Source organism: Phodopus roborovskii, unplaced genomic scaffold (assembly GCF_943737965.1).
Source record: "Phodopus roborovskii unplaced genomic scaffold, PHOROB, whole genome shotgun sequence".
In the NCBI taxonomy this organism is placed as follows: domain Eukaryota; kingdom Metazoa; phylum Chordata; class Mammalia; order Rodentia; family Cricetidae; genus Phodopus; species Phodopus roborovskii.
The window spans coordinates 7227501-7245668 of NW_026126433.1; the positions used below are offsets into that span (position 1 = coordinate 7227501).

General features: G+C 37.4%; 1 protein-coding gene across 1 annotated transcript in view; it reads left to right on the plus strand.

Annotated features, from left to right (window-relative positions):
* LOC127223341 (EGF-like and EMI domain-containing protein 1) overlaps positions 1-18168 on the plus strand; it is a 650856-nt gene that overhangs the window by 465520 nt on the left and 167168 nt on the right. The gene's annotated exons all lie outside the window — the stretch shown is intronic.

An 18168-nucleotide genomic window follows, 5' to 3' on the forward strand; every position in this document is an offset into this window, starting at 1 on the left:
GAAAGTAATTAGTGTATTAACAGCATAGCATTTGGCATAGGACAGTTTGATTACTTTCTTTGTTCATATAAGTTTTATTATCCATTGTAACCTTACATAATTGTTATTAGTAGCTTACAAAGTATTTTATAATGTGAAGCTTGGAATATAAATCACCATTGTCAGGGAGTGTGGGAACATACATGCCTTCTCCTGTTCCCAGCATGTATGAGAGGAGGCCAGCAAGCAGGCAATGATACTTTAGCCATTATCTAATGTTGATGTGAGAAAACAGGCTATGAAAGTGTGAGCGAACAAAAGAAGAGGGACAAGAGGGAAGAGGGGGTCTTTTTCAAAGTAAAATGAAGACACAAATAGAAGGCAGAACCTAATCGCTAGAAACTCAGTTCAGGATGGTGATCATCACAGACAGCACATCGGGCAAGATACATCCTCTTGTCTTTGCAGGGTCGATGGCATTTCCATTCCTAGGTCATGTGCTACTAACATCCCCTCAAACTACTGCCTAAGTCACAGCTGTGCAGGAGCAGCAGGCGCTGATATATGCAAATGAGATATTTGTTGGGAAAGGACAAGTCTAAGCTGCTGAACGTTTTATCTAAAGTAAAATCATTCATTGAAGTATTAATACTGAGTTTCTCTGGAAGGCAAAATAAACAGCAAGCATAGCTTTTGTCTAGGGGTAAACTCTTAGCAGTCATTAGCTTCTCCTCTTCACCATTATGGTTATTATGTTAGTAACAATTTTTTCAAAGTTGATCTTCATTGGATTGGGGTATTATGGTATACTGTATCTATTTCTAGTCCTTAGAAGGCAAATCTCACTTTATATACATGAGGCCATTATGACAGTAACTTAACTTCTGCTCTGTATGTAGGTCATTCTACTCAGAATTTCAACATTGTGTACAAATGAAATGTATTTTATGCAACTAACATGTGAACTAAACTCATGGGGAATGTAAACTCTGTTGCCACACTCAGGTCAGGACTCCAAATCCTGGTTGGCATTCTCCAGCACCTGCTGGGCAGAGCTTCACACAGACTTATTTGGCTGTGACAATGGTCTTGATATCTTGTCATGCACATACAGGGAAATTTGGTTACAGAAAGACTATTAGGAATCTCTGACAGTGTGGTCACATCAACCTTGAGAAAGCATTCAGGACTCTCTTTGTAAGTGCTCTGTGTAAGGTAGAGGTGCAGCCTTCAGGACAACTGTTTGACTATTTGTACAGAAAGAACCATGTATCTCTACAGAGGTCTGTGCTTTGGATGAGTCTGAATTCTTGAAATATAGCTAAAGCTGGCCTTGAACTCACAATCTTCCTGCCTCAGTCTCTTAAGAGTTTGGGTTACTTACTGGTAGGAATCATTGTTCCCAGCTTCTTTGGTGATTTTTATCTGACAGAAAACAGAACTCTGTCTGAGGTTGTAGTAGACATTTGTCATAAAACTCAGAATCACAGAAAAGACAGCAATGAAATGCTGGGACTTGAGGTCTTCAGTGTATTTGAACTTAGGTCCCTTCCCTTGCTTTGTTGTGTGCATCTGTCTGATAGTCACAAATCTGGAAGAGAGCTTCTAGGCCCTTGAAAGTATGCTGACCACACATGGAATTGCAGATGCTTCTTTCCAGAAAGGTCCTTAATCTGCAAGGTATCATTTTGCCATCAGCCTCTGTTAGAATCACAAGGTCACACACAGACAGGTATAAAAGGAGTCTATGACAGCTGGCAAAGGAAACAGGAAGTTTCACATATCAGCTACTTGGCTCCCACAAAGGCTTTTTTGGGTTGCTGACAAAATACAATAAATATCTTCAGTGAGCAGTTTGAGGAAGTTTTTAATTTCTTTAAAATCCTTTTATGTGTTTGTGATAACACTAAATACCCTAATACATGTCTATTGTTGATGACATTTCTTTAAAAGGATATATGAAGGAGAAACTGGTGACATTGTTTTGTCCTATACTACTGTCAAATGTATGAGGCACAGTTGTCCAGTGGTTGCTTCTTCATTGATCTTCTTTTTAATAAGATTCCAGGACAAGGGGATAGCTCAGTCACTAAAATTCTTACCTCACAAAGATGAGAACAAGAGTTATGTCTCCAGAACACATTTTAAATTCTGCAGCATGTTGATAGTGCCTGTTTGCAATTCACATCAGAGTTACTGAAGAGATAGGTCAATCCCTGCTGCTCAGTGGGGCAGGTCTAGTTGGTGACTTGAGGCCAATGAGAGATCCTAACTCAAAGAAGATGGAAAAGTTTCTGAGGACAATGTCAGAAGTTGTCCTCTAGCCTTCACAAGCACATACATACAAGTGAGCAATCCTTCCATATGCACATGTAAATTTGTACACACACACCCACTCACATGCACACAGGCGCGTGCACACACACATACACACACAATCACTAGGTTCTTGATGCTCTTAAGCAGCACATTTCCCATCTTGCACCTTTCTGAAGGTAGGATTAGAGGCTATTCTGAGGAGAAGCACTATACATGAGGGCATCACAGCAAATGAAGACTTTGGTTAGAGTAGAACCTAGACACAGCATGGGAAAACCAACAGGAGTGGGGTCTAGACACTTGTACAAGTAACAAGATGAGTGGGAAACAAGTGAAAAACAGACTAAATTTTATCAAGCTTAAAGAGAGCAGAGGCGTCCATGCTCACATGAGTTTGTGTGTCAGGTTTTTCTATATAGACTCAGGACTATAGCACATGTGGACAGGTGACCAATAGCAAGCCACCAAATATCTTTGCATCCTGGTTTTATAATGAAGAAATGGGTACATCATTCCTACAATGATTTCAGTGCTATCATGTTAAAATTTTACAGACTTCACAAAACTGTGAAATCATTATAAGCCATCTGCTGAGGAAAAACCTGTTAGATTGTGCATATCGAACAACCTTTTATAACTTGTGCTTTATTTAAAACTAGTTAAGGAACTTGAACTTTTAAAAGTGCAAGCATTAAAATAGAATGTGAGAAGTTTGTGATTAGTTTAATAATAATAAAAAAGCAGTGGGTAATTAAATGATTTGATTATATATGCATACTTAGATGTTCTTTTAAAAAACAATTTCCCATATCATTGAGGTGTACTTAGGAAGAACTTGAGGAGTGATGTTGCCCATTTTCCTCTCTCAAAGATGAAAAGTTTCAGAGCCAAAGAGGTCAAAAGACCTTCATGTAGAAAGAAAGCAGTTTTCTGAAAAATCTACTTATGTTCAGTTTAGATATATTATCTTTAAATTTCTGATAAATGCAAACTAACAAATGAAACATAGCTTACAAAGACACTGCTAAATCAAATTCATGGCCCATTTTAGTAAATACAACTTTCCTGATGTTTATTGATAATGTGAATCAACATACATCATCAACCTAGATGGAAGTGCCTATGAGTCACTTCCCTTTGTGTTTCTGGGATGTGTTTTCCCAAAGCTTGAATACTTCTATCCTCTGACACTTTTCTCCTTCTACACTGAACTTTCCTCTGAACGTAGAACATAGCTCAGCCCCAAGTCCATCTGTCAAAACTCTCTCTCTATATATAATACTTGTTCTTATATACATATTCCTATATATGTATACAAGCAGCTGGCCTTACAGGTCACACAAAAGGCAGTGATTGTGTCCTGTCATATCTGTTTACATTCTCCTTTTGGCCTTTGACATTGTTGAGCACTAGTTTTTCTGAGTCTCCCCTTGGCTTCTTGGCAGCACACTGTCTACTCTCAGTGTCTGCTTTGCTATGGTGAGCACAGTTCTAACATTACATATCTAGCACTTATCCTTTCTTTCTTCCTTCTCTTTTTCTCTCTTTCCTTCCTTTTTTATTTTTTTCTTCTCCATTTACTTCTCCTTTCATCTACATCCATTTTTCCCACTTTTATTTTAAACAAATACCAGTGAGCAACATAGAGCATTACCACATTCACCTTTGAGGATTATTTAAATAGTGAACACTAAATAACAAATGATATAAAAACTTCACCCAGGATTTGCTTACTAAGGAAAGATATGAACTTTTTCTAGAGCTCTAAGTGTTGGGACTTTGCCAATGCTCTCTGCTATATAGTATCTCTGTGTAATTTCTAGTTGGCTATTGTCTTATCATTGGCAGATATAATAAAACCAAAATAATAATAATAATAACAATAATAATAATGTAGAATGACAGCATCTACTTCCAGTGACTGTCTTTGAATGGCTAGGGAACAGAAACTATTGAAAACTACCTAAACTTTTAGTATCTGGTTATATAATTCACATTTTTAGGAACTTGTAAAATTTGGATACAAGTTGACATACCACTTAAAATTTGTCTTGAATTTTCATTTTTAATGCCAGCCTTGGAAAGGTGATCATCTCAGATAACTTTTCTAAGTATGTTCATCCTCTTGTGTACTGGCTGAAATCAGTCTTTTCAGAGACTAATTAAGCCACTGAAAACTTAAATGCTTCCACAGATCTCTCTCTTTCTTTTGAACCTTCATCGTATAAGCCTATTAATATTTCCCCCAGAAATAAATGAATGCAATAACAGATGTCCACAATGAGAAACCTTAGAAAAAGAAGGTTTGTAATTCTTCCAGTCTTTAAAAAAGTCATGCCTTCATGCCACTTACTAGGAATAGTCAGGAAGTATCTTTATTTATCATTGTCTCTTTATTCCTATTAAATGAAGGGAAGGGAAGAGTCACAGTCCTCTGTTGTAAAGTTTTCTGTGGATATCATATTGTTTCATTCAGTTAGGAATACATAAATGTCACTGTAATGTTTTAATCAGTTATAAGTATGTAGACATTGGGCAGCAAGTATCATTTAAGCAAAGAAGCTTAAAAAGTGGTTTACTTAGTAAATCTCTGAGCTTAAACATCCTTACATGAGCGTTTCATGAATTCTATGTTTTAAGATAATGCTGAATTTAAAACTTAAACAAGAGCCTTCACACAATGGGCTCTTTTATTTTCTCTCACTGCTCTGATGATGTCTAGCTTCATTTCCAGTGAGGAGTAGAAGCTAAGAAATGCAGAAAGATTGCTTTCATATCAGTTAAGGAGGTTAAAGCCTTCATTGTAACTACCTTTCAATTAGCTGCATTATTTATGAAGAGAAATTAGAAACAGAATTCATTTCAGATGACAGCTGATGTGTTGAACGGTTCTATGTCAGGTTATAAAAGTTGTTTAGTTTGTCAGATTGATGGCATTTCTCCGTCATTATCAAATTCATCACCCTTGCAATATTAAGCACTTTTGTGTGGTGAGTGCTAATTTTAGTCCTTGAAAGTTGAATTTAAGAAATACTTCTCCCTCTGCCTCTTCATGCCCATTGTATGGCCTTTGATAAAGATTAAGAATTTATCAAGCTTTCATCCAATGTTGAGTTTTAACATCAATTCTGCAGCATTTGTCCACTCAAGTGTTGGGAGGACACTGAAAATCTTTTCTATTATTTTCTCAGACTTCAGACTCAGGAAGTTAGGGCTGAATGTTTTGAGATATTGGGGTAACAGTTCTGGGCACACCATAAAAAAACTGTGTCAGCTTAATGTACTTCTTTTGTCCCTCTGATTTCCAGAATCTGTCCCATCCTTTTATCTATAATAATATCAGAAAAATTTCAGAAAAATCAATATTATACATTACACATGAGCATGTCCTTCATAAAAGAATATATTATCCCACAACAAATGGCTGCTTACAGATTGTGGAAGAGACCCAGTGTGGGTTCTGGGGCTAAGTAAGCAAACAGAAAAGGTTCTTTAAGGCCCATGGGGTGGTGAAAATTCCTTTCAATAATAATGTGATGATCCCCAGTTTCTGTGTCTAAGGTTATAACATACAGATTACACACACACAAACACACACACACACACACACACAGAGAGAGAGAGAGAGAGAGAGAGAGGTACCCATGCATGCATGCAAGCACACAAAGTGCATATGTACACACTTTCTTACATAGACATAAATACCAAATAATAAAATGTCCACATGATTGTGTGCATAGATGGCAAATGTCATTTCTCCTTTGTCTCTGAAGAAAAGCTGCTTTACATATGTTTTATGATATTTTCTTATTTTATTTATGAAATATTTGTTATATACAATATCAAATTTTAAAACCCAATATAGAAAACAATTTTCCCTTTGTTTCCTAGCTGACTTTATAGTTCATTGTATAACAACTACCACATAAGATAAATTTTAAAAAGAAGGTGTTAAATTCTTAACCATCATGCAATAATATCCCACTAAATCATGGCTCAGACCAATGATTTTTAGCTATTATATGTGTACTCCATCATTTCCTGACAGAGTACTTATTCAGAGTAGAAATGCAGAACATGAGAGAGTTTTAATTGTATAACTGAAAATGTAACATGTTAACTTCACATTTCTAATTTATGACTATGTATTATGGCACTTGGGATTGGGGGTAATCCGGGAAGAGTATATAATTGTGAATGTATCTGTTCCCTCTTTTCATACTAAGAACATTAACTTTACTACAAATACATACATACATACATACAAACATAGATCTGATCTAGTTACTTGAGTATAAATAACTCAGTTTGTCAGCCTGGAGCCCTGGAGAAAAAGTGATGGTGCAGATAAAATCCTGAGTGGGTGTGCGACAGTGAGAGGCCCTCAGGGAGTATTAGCTGGTGCTTTTTGTTGGCCACAGCCATAGAACCCAGTACAATAATAGGTAAAATAATAGGTGGTCAGTCTCTGTAGATATAAGTGTGCTCTGATGAGCCATGACAATGGATGAGAGCTTGCAGATACTAGATTGTAGCAGAATATAAAAACTCAAATTTAACATCAGAGGAACAGAAGCTCACTTTCAGAGTTTGCACACATTACACACAATTCTAGTGTGATGGTATTGGTGGTGAACAGAGGAAATATTCAGTGTTTTTTTTTTTTTTATTTTTTTCAGAACAAATAAAATTCTTAGCTGAGGAACCTTCACAGTTGAATAACACTGACAAATCTGGGGATTTACCCCAGCTCCTGGCTCTTTGCTCAGGGGTAAACTTGCTATCTACTGTGTTTCTGACTAAACTCCATCTCTTGATTTACTCCATCCTGCCTTTCCTCCTCCTTATTCATTTTCCTTTTATTGACGTTAGATTTTATTTTCTTTCACATGACATATCCTGATTACAGTTTCTCCCCCGTCTACTTCTCTCATTTCCTTCCTATCTATCCTCCCATTTGAATCCATCCCCTTTTTCCTTTTTTCTCTCATTATAATACAAACAGGCTTCTATGGGGTTCTAATAGAATAAAACAGAAAAGAATACTATAATATGATAAAAACTAACCCATCAGAATTGAACAGGACAAACCAAAAGAAAGAAAAGAGCCCAAGAGAATACACAAGAATCAGAGGCTCACTCATTCCTCTGCTCAGAGATTCCATGAAAATACTAAACTGAAAGCCATGACATATACACAAAGGACCTGATGCAGACCTGTGCATGCTGCTTGAGACTCCATGACTTCATATGATCGTGTTTTTAAAAAGAAGTCCTTGTTTCCTTGGTATCCTCCATCCCTTCTGGCTCTTGCACTCTTTTTGCCTCCTCTTCCCAGGGTCAGGGTCTGGGAGTGGTGTGGGTTCACTGAGCCCTGAGGTGAGAGAGTTCCCATTTAAGTCTGAGTATTTCAGCATCTCTGTTCTCACTCTCTGAGTATTGTCTCTGTACCTGTATTTTTCCCCCATATGCTGTAAGAGGAAGCTCTCTGAAGACTGAGCACAGAATGTCAATAGGAATCATTTTATCATTGAGGGTTTTTTGTTTTGTTTTGTTTTGCTTTAACAGTAATATTTGGTTTTATCCTAGGTTCCTCAGCTATCAGATTCTTGGTCACCTAAACTTTATCATATATGGATTCCACTCCATTGTATCTCATGGAGTGGGCCTTTGTTTATATAAGATATTGCTTGTTTACTTCCACACAAGCTTTGTGATACCATTGCTCTAGCATATTTTGCAGGCAAGACACCATTGTAGATCAAAGGGTATATGGCTTGCTTGGTGCTTATGTTTATCTTTTGATATCATGGAAAATAATTTCTGTATCAGAGATGCTAGAACATAAGGGTAAATGTTTTATATAGGTACCAGCTCAAATTCTTCACATTTAATGAGTTGTAGATGCTGTCCTCAGCAATGGAACCTGCTGTGAGTTTATGGAGGGAAACCTATAGTCTTGGCAACAGCCTGGGTTGTTTGGGTGTTCCCATAGGACATTTTGGCCAGCAACTCAATTAGATGTAACCCAATTCCAGTACTGGAAGCTTCATTTGGTGACAAGAGATGTTTAGTTGGGGATCTGTTTCCCCCATAATTTGGTGATTTCTTTTATATTGCTTTCATAAACACACACACACACACACACACACACACACACACACACACACACACACCCAGAAGCTTCTGATGTATTAGGTTTCCATACTACCCCTCAAATGACCCTTCAATTTAGCTTTCTCATCCCTCCTCTTCCCATTCCCCACTTGATCCTTCAATTCCAACCACCATATCATTCCATATCTCTTCCATTTCTCTTTCCTAACAAAATTTATCTTCTGCTCCTCAAGTCCACACTCAATCTTGATGGTTCTATGGATTATAGCTTTTGGCTTCACAGCTAATATCCACATTTAAGAAAATAATGCCATATTTTTCTTTCTGGGTCTTGGGTACCTCACTCGGGATGATTTTTTTCCTTGTTCCATCCATTTACTTGGGAATTTAAAGATTTCATTTTTTAAGAGCTTAGTAATATTCCATTGTGTAAAGGTACCACATTTTCTTTCATCCTCATTCATTTTTTGAGGGACATCTGGATTGTTTCTAATTTCTAACTATTATGAGTAGAGCAACAGAGAACATGGATGGGCAAGTGTCTCTGATAGATGAAGATCCCTTTAGGTATATTCTCAAGAGTGGTATAGATGGGTCTTGAGCTAGATCAACTCCCATCTTTCCGAGGAACTGCCCCACTGATTCCAAAGTGGCTAAACAAGTTCGTACTCCCAACAGCAATAGAGGAGGAGGGGTGTTCCCTTACTCCACATTCTCAGCAGCATGAGCTGTCACTAGTTTTATAGATCATTGCCATTCTGACAGGTGTAAGATGAAATCTCAAAGCAGTTTTTGTCCTTTTTAAACTCTCTCAATTATACCCACCTTCTTTACCTCCACATAAAATCAGAATTCCTCCATACCAGTAGCTTTTGCCAAGGATTTTAAGAAGTTACCCAGTATCAGATCAGGGAGTGTTCTCTCCTTAGGTTGTGTGTCAGGAGTTCTGGCCTCTCCTTACTTGTCCACGTGCTCTTCTCAAGTTTCATAGCTTTCTTTTGGTTCTCTTCTATCTCTGTGATAGTTCAAAAAACACCATTGTTGGATTCTATGACCTCTATCACCCCCCTCCCCAAATCTCCTGATCATCTTCAGAATGCTGCCTTGGACTCCTTTGTTCACCATCCTGTATGGTATTTTTCACTTATGAAACTTTACATTCTACAATTAGCTAGAAGGCTGTGATACCCAGGGCAACATCTTTAGTTCAGGCAGTTCTTTGTTCATTTTGAGCTACATGTGGAGCTAATGCCTGAGCCCCATCCAGTGGATGTCGTTCTACACTGCAAAATTGGTGCCTCTAAAGCTTTCCTCCTTCTTAGAAGGCACACTGCCTCAGGCCACCCCCTTTCAGGGTCCCCCAAACCATCTTCCACACCTTCCATCTCTTGGGTACATACCCCTGTCCTCCCTCATAGCAGTGGTCTTCCATAGTCCTATCCAAAGAATATCTATTCTATGAATGCTTTCAATAATGTCTGTATAAGCTCTGATAAAAGGATTATTACAATTGCCTCTTTCTCTTTAATAGATTTTTCCATGCCATATATTGTGTTTGTGGTTTTCTGTCCTTCAACTTCTCCCAGATTCTCCCTACCTTCCCATCCATACAAGACTACACCCTTTCTCATTAGAGTTCAAATTGATCTCTCAAAAATAAAATAAAATGAAAATAAACAAACCAGAATAGGACAAAACAAGCAAAAAGGAAAATAAACAAACAAACAAATAAATAAATAGAAGAGCTAAAGAAAAAGCACAGGAAACACATACAGATGCCCAGACTCACACATTTACCCATACATAAAAAACAAAACAAAAACAAACAAAAATAAATAAAAACAAAATCAGAGTCCATAATACATAAGCAAAAGATTTGTATGTATGCCCGGATAAAACATTTTGACCAAAATAAAATTAAAATGCTCCAAAAATACCACTGAGTTCATTTTGTGTTTGTTTCTTCTGGTCATGGGTCTGCCCTTAAGTGTGGTTTGTACCCAGTGTTACTCCAGTAAATAAAATCAATTATTTCTTTGTGAGTGACTGTCAATTATATACAGCTTCTCAGTTAGGGATGAGGGCTTATGTACACTTATGGTCTCATCCATGGGGTCCCATTTGGCTTAGACTCACATAGATGGTTGTACAAGTGAGTCTTAACTGGTCTTACCCACATATATTCCCTTTGTAATCTGGTATCTTTACTGTCATAGTTTTTTTTTTGTTTGTTTGTTTGTTTTGTTTTTTCAATGTGGTGTGTGCATGTATTATATGTTATATGCCCATGTATGTTTGTGTGTCTTCTTTTCTATTTGGATATGTCTGGAGGCCAGAAGTCCACATCAAGAGTTTTCTTCAACTTCTCTCAATGTTATCTTATGAATGGGTTTCTCATTGAATATGGACTTTGGTGTTTTTAAGCTTCACAATGAGCCCTCAGGATCTAACTGTTATCCATCTCCACCGACCCCCCCATCCCTGTCCAGAAACAGGATTACAGATACAAATGTAGCACTTGGCATTTTACACAGTGCTGAGAATTGAAGCCAGCATCTCAGGCTTACAAACCAAGATATTTGCTCATTGGGATAGCTTTCTAAATCTCATAGTAATACTTTGACAATATAATTTTTAAAATTGTTAAAACAAAACAAAACAAAAACATCTGTAGTTGTTAGAAAAGACCTCTACAGCCTGGTGTGGCTCAGTGCTCCAGGTTTTGACTTTGAGGACAACTGTCTGACCTGACCTCTCTACTCGGTTCTGCAGAGGCACACAGGAGGTTTGCAGTTCCCTCAGTGCCGCATCCACACGCCCTTTACCATGTTGCTTGCTCCTCAATTACTTTCTCTTCTCATTCTCCACCCTCCTCTTTTGACCTCCATTGCTTTTTTATATTAGTTCTGAATCATCTTCTATGAGTAGGTTCCTGAAACATACTCTCGTATTTCTTAGAAAATGGACCAACTGCCTCATAAGTTTGAGGCTTTTGCTTGTTCAAAACAGATGATCCAGGACATGAAACGCATAACTCAGCTATAGCTCCAAATAGAGAAGCATGGCATGTTGGGTTACATTTGGGTTACATCCTGATGAGGGTACCAGCCATGGAAACATGGACATAGAGGAGGGAGTTTAATGTTTGAACGGAGGAAAGATAGGCCTTGCATTATCACTTTCCTGTGTATTGGTTAAGAATGGGATTGTTAACTTGGTGTTGTATGTCTGGGTTGCCCTGGTGCTCGTGACATATATCTATGTAGCAATATATGTATCTGTATCTATCTATATCTGTATCTGCCTGTAGATGCAGATGAAAATATATATGTATGCATGTATGTATGTATAATCTTACAAGCCAGGACTGTTAGTGTGTGATAAGGAAAGTATCTGGCCATAATTTTGTAAAGAAGAACTGAGGTATAGCCATAATTTCAGATACATAAGATCTGTGAAATAGCATTTTACATGAGCACACATCGCTAAGATGAAAGTAACATAGGGTAGCTGGAGCAATGGGTCAGTGTTTAAGAGCACTTGCTGAACTTGTAGACTACTACAGTTTAGTTTCCAGCACCCATGTCAAGTGGCTCACAGCCATCTCTAACGCCATTTAGAGGTGTCTGATGCCCTCCTCTGGCCTCTTGCAGGCATTGCCCTAAACATGTACATGCATGTGTAGAGACATACAGTAGATCAGAATGAAAATTAAAAATCTCTAAAAACTTTAACCCAGAATCTCTAACAGAGGGAAATAAAGGTTTCCATCTTGCCTGAGTCTCACATTAATCTCATGTTGCTTTTCATTTCTGCAATGGTGACTGAAGCAAATTGTTTTGTTTTTTGTTTGGTATAAAATCAATGCTCAACATATAAATATTCCTGCAACAGGCTTTGCTTTGTTTGGAGATGGACGTTTTCTCTGTCTTACGATCTTCTCTTAATTAGATTTAAGGAGTTAATGGTGCTTGGTTTTGGCTCCAAGGAAAGCAAGAGAAATATTGAAGTTTTAATTAATGTGATTCCACTTAACCTATATTCTTAATTTAGAATCTTAATTCAGTTATTTTCTGGAATGGCTATTTTTGTATTTTTTTCTCTTTGCTTAAACCTTATTTCTAGTAATTATAACATAGATTTTTTTTATTTGCTCTATATCATACCTCAAGTCCTCTAACAAGTTGCTATAAATATAAATGCGATTTAAAAAGCAATTAAATTCAAGCTTTTCCTTACCATCCAGCCTTTTGTCAAAAGTCAAGTGACATCATAGAAGCATTTGAAACCACAAATATACCAAAGCTGTACATCTACCAATAAAATGGATCATTTGCATATGGGTACTCTGAAATATTGGGTGATACTGTCATTGCCAAATGGAGAAACCATTACAGGGGGGCAAAGATATCTTTGGATATTACATGTATATACACAGCAAAATTAGTAGTATGTTATGAAACCAGCTATATGCCAGTACACAGCTCTAAAGGTCAGAGTTGGAAGAGCAAACCAGTGAAGAGCCAAGTTAGGGTTAAAATTTGAGCCATGGACAAAGAAGAAGACAAGAAACACTATGAATTCAGACTCTGAAAATCCTAGCAGGGACCTTTAGTAATCATAAAGACAGAGACACTGGTGATCCAACATTGAGGACCATATATGTCTTGCTCTTTTAGGCCTGCTCATGAGGAATACTAGGATTGTGCAATTACCTAGGGAAAATAGCTTTCTTTGGGGCACAGCCCTCTGAGTTGAAAGATCATGGGGAGTTGAGCAAATGTAGTCCCATAACCCAGTGCCCAGACGTTTAAACAAATACAGGGATTAAACACTCTGGAATCCTGAAAATTGTGTTTGGCATGCAATTTTGGTTATGTCTGCCAGCAGTAACAATTATTATAGTTTAAAAATATTATCTCTACTCTTCATAGTAATCTTAAAAGGTGATACTATCATCTCCATTTGGAGAAGACTGTGTATTAGAGGTTAATGGGAGAGCTTCAGAACAGGATTTGGATTTGCAGCTTCACAAATTACCACTCATGATAAGCGCCTTAGAGAAGGTTGAGCTATGATTTATACATTTTGCGATGAATATGTGGCATAGATGACAAGTGAATTTATCTGCCATGTACTTGTGATAAAAATTCTCTCTTCTTGGTTTTATACCATGTTGATCTAGAAACTTATTTCATATTTAGCTTTGTAGTTTAACAAGATCCTATGTTTCCGCTATAGAATAAAACTTGACTCACGACATAGATACCCCCATAGATTCTATTTTGGTGTAGTATGTTAGCCTTCTAGTTGCACAATTAACTGAGTCAATTCTGCTTATGTGGGATATTGCCTATCTAAAAACACCAGGCATAAAGCCCTCTTTTGAGTTGTTGGCCAGGCTTGTCCAAGAGACTCCCAAAACATTACAGGCTATTGCTATTGCCACAGAAGTGTAAGGGAAGTCCCTACAGCTGAAGACACATGCACTTTAGACATAGGGCCCAGGGTCCCCTGAACTGGTACTGATCTGGAAACCTCCTACATGAGGACTAACTTTCATGGTACCAGATGGCACCATGCAAGCTTTCAGAGGAGGGAAGCAACCAACAATCCAACCCAACTGTAATGCCTGTGAAGCACAACAATGACTAGCATAGCACACTACCCCTAAGGGTGAAGCAGGGGCACCCACGTGTTGGCAGTAACTAACAGCTCTCTAGGTGGAATAAGACCCACTGTTTGAAAGTAATTGGCCCCCAAAAGATCACAGAGAATGGCACTATTAGGAGCTATGAGTTTTGTTTTTCTTTTTGTTTTGTATGGTCTTATTGGAGAAAGTGGGTCACTGTGGAGGTGGGCTTTGAGTTCTCATATTTACTCAAATCATACCCAGTAGTAGTTCAATTCACTTCCTGTTGTCTGTGCAAGATATAGAACTCTCTAATGTCTACATCATGGCTGCGTGTACACTGCCATGCCCCACTATGACGATAATGGACTGAACCTCTAAACTGTAAGCCACCCACTTAAATTTATTGCTTTATAAGAGTTTCCATGATCATGAAGTCTTTTCACGGCAATAGAAATCCTAAGACACCCACCCATCAAGAGATAAATCTTGCCTAATATTGGAAAACTATCCAGCTACCCAGGGATATCTGAAGTCATGGATCTTAGAGAAGAAACTACAGTGGCTATTTTACTAAGCCAGCACAGGTTGTAAAATATTATAGCTGATGTTTTCACAAAGTATCAAGGTTAACTTTACCTGAGTCTACATAATCTTTTGGATAAACACTCTTAAGTACATGGGGGTTTACACCAAGTCATTTGCTCTTTCATTTAATAATACTTGCATGATTTATAAAAGAACACAAGGGCATTTCAGGATTTATCCTTGCTTGGTATTATGAAACTTGAAGCTTTCATTAATATGGTTCCTGCTTTACCAGAAATTTTTATTGAGCTAGTCTGTGCAAAATGAAATTCATAGAGTATAGCCCAATAGCACAGTTGTGATTCCTGGCTTTGCTCTTTAGTATCCTGGGGTCCATATTCATTTCTTTCAGAAGTTAATTCAGTACATGATTAAATTTTTTAATAACTGAAGGGGGAATGATTTGAATGACTTCTGCCTCCAAGATTTTCTATATTATATATTGGGAGTGTGTAAGATTTTAACATTTTTCCTGGACTCAGTAAAAATAATGCAAATTCATTTTTGTACTAAGCCTGATTAATTAGCCCCCTTTTTTCTCTCTATGGAGAAGGCTTTGATTTCCCTTACGTGCATTTTAAAAGTAAAGTCAGGAAACAATGTAATTTCAACCTGATCTTATTTACAAAAGAAAATGATTTAATAATCTTCATTTCTCATTCCATGAGACCCTGTAGTAAAAGACATTCCTTTTCATTTCTTGGTTTGCAAACTTGGCTTGCTAAGCACTGTATGACACAGGTAGAGAACAATTAATTAAAATGCAGATGGAAAGAATCTGTAGCTGGCTTCTTACCTGCACTCCAAATGTTGAGACAGACTGTCCTGCCTCCATTACACCCTTGATTAAGCCCAAGGTACAAAGAGTTTAAATTTGTATGTAATCATTGAGCTACAAAACTTCAGATGTGGAAGAGCAGACTTTCTGTACTGCATGACTGACATATTTGCTAACTCTTCTTCTTGTAGCAAGCATAAATTATTACATGCAGACTCAAATTCTTTAGGATACACCCTGCAACAGAAGCAAGAATTATGAGATCAAGAATAATTGATATTCCACATGACCCATTAAAACAGGTCTCATTTAATGCACTGTGGTTTTAAAACCTTGTCTTTCTTGAGCAGACTAACCTGATGTAGGCACCTTTTTGCACTCTACAGTGAGACTGAGCAATTCCCTCAACCAACCCCATCCAGAGAACCTTGAGCTGAGAGCACATGTTTAATGATGCCTGGACTAGCTATTGATTAAACACTGACAATGTTCAGAGGAATTGAGAATCAAAAAGCCTCCCCCATGGCCAGCTCTGCCATGCCCACTTTTTAATAGATGGCAAAGGAGGGTTCTAAATGTGATCTGCCGCCCTGAACATCCTCAGAACTCCACAGGAGCGGGACTAATTTCTGGTTTGCAGCCCTTTGCAACTGCCATGTTTAAAATGTCCATCATTCTGCAGGGGTGAATACAGATGTCCCTCCTTATTAATTTTTTATTTTTGTAGTCCTCGTTTTTGAGCAAAAATGATTATATTAATTCATCCTACTCCATGATAGCATATCAAATGTGTAATAATCAAAGCTGTTAACAGATATATAAACCAAGGCAAACACAGGTCTTGGGGGGATCAATTTATCTGAATACTTATTTTCTGAGTTGAGTCAAGCAAACAAACAATAACAATGAAACAGCTAAAATTAAGTGAAGAATGAATGAAAATATAAAGAAGATTTCAAAGGCAGGATGGGGTTCAGTGTGTTGCTGCCCAGAGGTACAGATATTTTTAAGACATTATTTTATCTGAGTAGGAAACTGCGATCCAGAACTGAGAACTGAGGCTGTAAAAATGTGATTTCCAAAGGTGGAAACACGTAGCTGTTTGAACTTCAACAAACGTGGAGGGAACACCTACAGAGTGTAAGGGATGTTGCCTGGATCTTCCCCTTTTGAAGTTATTTAATCCCTGCAACAATACTGTGAAATACTCATTAGAATCTTTTTAGAGTTGTAAAATTGAAGCTTGGAGGAATTAAGTAAATCTCCTATTATCAAACACTCAGTAAACAGGTGAGATGCTGTCAGAACAAGCTTAAAACCCAGATGTTTTGATTAATAGCCTGGTGAGTTGATGGCCACAGAACGCCTTCCTTAGTTTAATAATACTTAATGAAAGGTTCCATGAAATGCGTGGATTTTTAAAGTAGCTATTTGTCCTTTAAATATTTTTATTTATGACTTTTTTGTTAAAGGTTATATGCCTAAGATAAAAAATTGAGGAGCTCAAAGCTCATAAGTATAAATATTGTAAAAGCAACCACAACCTGGCCACTGGAGAAAGCCATTGCTACTATCCAGACTTTTACTCTAATCTTTCTGTCTGTCTGTTATTTCTTTCTGATTGGGCCCTCACCAGTTTTGTAATGTATAAAACAGAGATCACACATCATACCCATCCACATCCACATGTATCTTGTTATATATTAAGTTTAAACTATTTACTAAGAACATTTAGGAACAAATATTTCCACATGTTTATATAAATATACATATTGTGTAGTGTTTCTTTTTTCCAGTACTTACGTTATTTTCTGTAGGTGTTATCTAGAAATACTTGAAAATTTTGAAATAGGTGGTTATTTATAAAAAAGTTAAAACAATGTTATTTTTTATTTTTTATTCTTTATTACTTTTGTCAAAATTTCAGTGGATGTTCTTGATCCATTACTATTTTATAACATTTTGCATCTTACCATTGTTGGCATAAAATTTCACTGTCCTTTTCAGCCTCTTACTGATTTAATAAGACTATGCTCATCAATGTATTTCTTTTCTCAAGATCGGATTCTAAAAATTTTTCCTAACTTTCCAAAATTGTGAATTTCATCATAAGACATTTTAATTAAAATAGAATTGCATCTCTTTGTCACCAACCATTTCTTTCCTCCAGCCTCTTCCACCTACCCTCCCTCAAACCACTCCCAATAACTCCCCTCTCAGGTTGAGAGCCTCTTTTTCTTTAATTATCATTGCGCTCTCTCTCTCTCTCTCTCTCTCTCTCTCTCTCTCTGTGTGTGTGTGTGTGTGTGTCTGTCTCTGTGTGTGTGTGTGTGCACATGCACACGCATGCTCATGCACACCTTGTGTACACATATGTGTGCATGTGTGAGCACTGGTATGTATATGCATCTACTGAACTCATTTTTTTTGTCTTTGTGCATATGTTTTTAGGGCTTACCACTCTACAATGGACAACTATTATGGGGGCTCACCCCTGGGAGAGGTGAATTGTCCTTCTCCCAGTAGGTCCTTGTAGTTCTTTATTAAAGGTGGTACCCTGTGAAAATTTACCCTTTCCATGCTAACATGTCCATTGATTTTGCCATTTTCCAGTCTTGTTTATGTAGCTATCTTTGGATCTCTGGAAGAGATGGTTTCACTGCAGACTTCCTGGTGTCTAGGCTCTTGCAATCTTTCTTTACACCCTTCCACGATATTCCCATCTTGAGTCATAGACATAGGAGCTGTGACATAA